The sequence below is a fragment of the Gavialis gangeticus genome, unplaced genomic scaffold (assembly GCF_001723915.1).
Source record: "Gavialis gangeticus isolate Ggan-Ray unplaced genomic scaffold, GavGan_comp1, whole genome shotgun sequence".
Taxonomy (NCBI): Eukaryota; Metazoa; Chordata; order Crocodylia; family Gavialidae; genus Gavialis; species Gavialis gangeticus.
Genome location: NW_017729004.1, coordinates 1,146,882 through 1,152,166, shown reverse-complemented (window position 1 = coordinate 1,152,166; position 5,285 = coordinate 1,146,882).

The following is a 5,285-nucleotide window of genomic DNA, read 5'->3' as shown; positions in this document are numbered from 1 at the left end:
TGAAAAGCATCTTGTTCAAATTCACAGATGACACTAAGATGTGAGGAGAAGGGGTGTGAGAAAGGGAAGAGTCATGGGGGGGGGGGCAAATTAGGGTCCTCAAACTGAGGGAAGGTGTAGGGCTGGGGCAGGCACTGCCCAGCCAGGATGAGGTGCAAGACGGAGCAGCGGGTGGCTAATCTAGGGGACGCAGTGGAAGAGGAAAGGGGCATCTCCTGCCACTGCGCACACCCCCAGGGGAGGCATGGGGGCATGTACCCCTTGGATTTGCATACAGAGCAAGGGCAGGCTGCCCGCTGCGGGCTCGGGGGCTGTGCCAGCCTCTTCCCAGCAGGGGGGGAACTGGGCCGGGACTGTGCTTGGGGCAGGCAGAGCATGCAGTGATGCTGCTGGGAGGTTGGGCTATAGCCACCCCAAAGTTCACTATAGCTGCCCCTGCCCACTCCAAGTGCAGCCCTGGCTCAGCCCCCACTAGAAAGAAACTGGAACAGCTCCCAGCCTGCAGCAGGCAGCCTTCCTGCGCTTTGCACACAAATCTGGGGGGTGCATGTCCCCATGCTTCCCCTGGGGATGCGTACAGTAGTGGGGGCCATCCACAGCAGCTCCGTCCCAGTCCCTGCTCCACCCCTGCTGAGCAGCGCCTGCCCTGCCCTAGCCCCACTCCCTACCTTACCCTTGGGGGCCTCAATCTGCCCCCCATCCACGCCAGAGGTACCAGCCAAACCCTGCTCTCCAAGCTGCCCATCTGCATTCCTGGCTGCATGAATGGTGGCTGCACGCGTGCATGTGGCATTTAATTGGTGACTTTATCAGTGAGATTATCAGCTACATGGGCCAAAAAAAACCCATTGCCAATAATGTTAATTTGCCTTTTATTGGTGCCAATCCAAAATGGACCGATATATCAGTGCAGCCTAACGAAGGCTAGGTCTACACTACAAGTTTTGCCAGCCTAGCTTTGTCAGGCATACTTTGAAAAGCTACCTGAATGTCTATGGTGCTACACCCACCCCCACATCTTCCCTCCCCCCAATTTAGAAACAACCTCCACTGGCAAAAGTCTTTCTGTTATTACAGATTACATCTTTCCAGGGTGAGGGTTCACTATGTCAGCAAAAGAAATCCCACATAAATAATATCCCACTAGCAAGCTATACTAGTACAACTAGGTTGTAAAACCTTTGTAGATATGTTAGTGCTCACTTGAATACAAAATCCAAGGAAACCCAATTTTAAGACTGCTGTTATCCTTAAATGATGCCCCTTATGGTCGTATGCTGTAGCTCTGAAATGCAGGAGCACTCACTTTCCCCAAAAACAAATCACTTAGACTCATGGATTTAATCTAAATCAGAGGAACCATGTTACCTACAGTTAGGCCAGACATGCTTGTTTTCCATGTTTTTAAAGACATAAGTCAGACTAAAGTCAGCCAAGGGAGAAGGCACACAGTAACACAATGATCCAATTGTGGTCACCTCTGCATTGGCTTCAGACCAGTTTCTCTCATAAGCCACCTGGGACTGGTCTGAGTAAACAACTTAGTGGTTTTAGACCAGGTGCCCATTTCCAAGAAGCCATCATTACAAGGGCTATTTACACAGCTGCCAAGAACTGAAGTAGCATGGAAAACCCTTCCAGGTCAGGGTGGAGTCAAATTAGTGAAAATGTGTGGGCTCAACTGGCACCACTAATGTTTAAGCCATAATTGTTTTGTAAGTAGACGGCAGGCAGCTCGGTGGTCATCAATGCAATGTTTCCAACAGCACCAAGCCCTTTGCCCATAAAGCTAAAACATTAAAAAGGAGGTTACTGACAAAGCATGTTATAGCAGTAAAATCTCCAACACACCTTGGTATCTCACTCAGAACCAAGTGCTGCCCAGTACATACACTGGTTGGATAGCACGACACTGGTCAGACCTCACACACCTACTACCCTGGCTCATTTCTTCCGAGGCATCATGCCAGGCTTTCCCCCAGCTGTTTTTACAGCAGATCCCCATCATCCCATCCGTCAGTGTTTCTCAAGACATGAGTCTGACTTTCAGAAGCACTAAACACTCACAGACTGTAATTAAAGCTAGAGGAGCTTAAAACTCCTAAAAGCCATGCCTAGGGACTAGAATAATATGACCACAGCTATCCACTTATTTGGTATCAGTGGCACTGGATGTTACATACAGAAGAAGTACGCTAGAAATTAAGGGCTACCCAAAACTGTAAGAAAGCACTTTCAGCAGAATGAGTAATGGCCCATCATAAGTGACTAGAGGCACTTTAACAGAAAAAAATAGTTATGTAAACAAAACTGCAACAATTTACTCAAATAGAGCCCTGAGGATATGACCACAAAATAAAGGAGAATCTAATTACTCCATATTTAATCTCATTTGAATGCAGGTTTCTAAGTAACATGGTATTTTCTCTCTCATCTTTTCCAAAAAAAAAAAGGCATGTTGGATACAGCATCTCAGTACAGATCACATAAAGATTTAGAACCTCAACTAGAATGGACAGACAGCAATAGCACTAGACCTCCGACACACACAGACAGCCCCCCCATACATGTCAAACAGTCTCATGTTCCCTTGCAATTAAAAATGAAGGATTCTTTACTAGTTTCAAATGCACAGCAGAAATCTAAGACACATAAAAAAGATGTTTACACACAGATCATGAATAAAACAGGGTTGTTTTTGTTCCTAACATTTTGTTCAAAATTTGGTATCTCCACAGGCCACACTTAAGCAAGCAGACATGAGCTATTCCTTTGAGAAGCCTACCTTATCTTTGTTGTGTCCACTAAAGATAGTGAAATATTCTGCCACCAAGAGTAAGCCTAAGATTGACGTGTTAGACTAACTTGTTATAAATAACTACCTTTAGTAACATTTTTTGTCAAGTTTATTTAAGGAAGGAAACTTTTCCACCCAAAATTCTTGTTTCCTCATTTTAAAGTCTATGCATACATTCATTCCTTTTCTGGCCAAAAGAGATGCAGATTTTTAGGACTTCTCCCAAATCCTACATTATTAGCCTTTCCACTATATAGGGCTTTCAAAATTCACTTGCCCAAACCAAGATCTTCTCCAAACAAATCCTATTAAGACTTAGGAGGAAAGAAAAACATGAAGCATGTTTATTATCGATCTTCCCAGCAGGAACAGAATATAACCAAGAACTGCTGCCTTCAGCCTGCAGAACAATGGATGGAGGGCCTCCCCTGCGAGGAGAATGAGAACTGAGGAGCGCTCTTGGTTTCCACAGCTGCAATCCAGCATCCTGTGGGTGGCAGTGAATTAGCAAAAGCTGCATTAGTCAGTGAAGCTTGGGAAAAGCTTGACAGCAAAGGGGCAGGCACAAATGCTCTTAACTGGGAAAGAAAAAAACTCATCCATTTAAAGGCATTAGCTTGAGGGGCTGGGATGGCTAGGAGGGAAAACACACCTCTCCTACTCCAGATGATGCTCCTCTCAAGTGTACCCAGGCCTCCAGGTGGTAATTAGTGAGAAGTCAGGCAGAAGACAAGATAGAGAGGTACCTAGAGACTAGCTAACCAAGTGTCTAAAAACATTTTGAAACTCCACGTGCAACTTGAGGCAAGGGATGAAGGAAAACCTGATGGGACACGTAGTTAACACATGGAATTCACTGCCACAGAAGATGGTAGAAGCAGACAGCATATCCAGGCTCAATAAAGGGACTAGGCAAACTCATGGAAGATAGATCTATTAATAGTTGCTGAACCAAAGGGTTGAAGATATTTCCCCCAGCATCTCCAACCCAATAATGGTGGATCCAGGGAAGGTAGTGAATAGGAGATACGTCACTCTAGAGATATCTGGTTCAATGCTTTCCCTCTGGCATCCATTTCTCCCATTGTTGGAGAGAGGCCTCTTTGCTGTGCCGGGGGGATTGCGGGCCACGGCCCACCAAGGAAATTATAGTTCCCCCACCCCGTTAATAATGGAGACCACTAAAGACACATCAGCAAGTTTCTTCGGACAAATCATACGGAAACAGGAAAGGCAGTGAAGTTGCAAGTTAATAACAAGGGAGCCAGATACGGACACCAAGCAGAGCACACCAGCCAGCGCCCGCTGCCCCTGAACGAGCCTGCGGACTTTGACCAGCAAAACTGCCCAGAGACGCGAGCGGAAGAGTAAAAGGAAGACAGCCCCACACTCACCCAGGCTCCCCTGGCCACAGCCTCCTCCTCCCTGGTCTAGCAGATGGCCAGCTTGGCCAGAGCCAGGAGGTCAACCAGGAAGTCCCAGGACTTGGTGGGGACACAAAGAAGGAGCACATAAGAGAAACGGTGTGGGAAGAAGAGCAACCAGAGCTGCATCAGGCGGCTGTGAAACTCGTTGCCACCAACTGCGGTGGAAGCTGACAGTTTAGCCAGATATAGAAAGGGACTGGACATGTTCTTGGAAGAAAGGGTCATCCATCACTATTGAGCAGCTGAGCGAGGGGCACAGCCTCCGAATCAGAACCTCCTACACCTGTAAGTGCTGGAGGCTGCAAGTGGGACAGCAACAGTGGAAACAACCCCTGGTCACTCTCCCTGCCAGCATCTGCTCTGCCGTGGCGTGACACTGGCCTTCTTTATCCCGTTTTGGAACATGGGCTGAAGTCCACCAAGTCCAGCTATAAGCCCTGTCCCTAGGGGCCACCTAGGGCATGTCACCAATTGCTTGGGACAACTAAGAGACAAAAGTAATGTAGCGGGGGGGGTGGCCACTGAGCAAAGCAAACCACACGGCATCCACTCACCCTCGAACACGTCCAAGGAGCTGGTGGACACTACCCGATGGCACGGATGGACCAGGGGCAGGAAAACAGCCCTGCAATCCTGCGCGGTGCCCCAGGCCCGATCACCACTACGTGACATGGACCCTTTTGCCACTTGAGGGGTCCGAATGACAGGGGACCCTGAGCAAGATGGACCTCTGATCTCACCCAGTTAGCGGCTGCACAAGAGGAAGGAGGCTGCGGCCAGGGTCCGCAGAGAAGTTTTCCTGTCCCTCGTGCGTTCACATCTCTGGGTCATTTCACGGGGCCCTTTCACCACTGGCTCCTCAGACTCGTTGGCGGGCGAGCAGACACTGCCCGCATCCCCACTCGCTGCCCTCGTTTCACCCCTTGCTCCCACCCCCGTTTTCTTCGCTATTGTTGCCCTAATCCCCCGATGAGCACGTAGCGACCCCCCAGATTACGGGAGGGCTTTCAGCTTTCCTCAGCCCACAGCAAGCGACCCCCAAGAAGCCCCCCGTCCCCGTG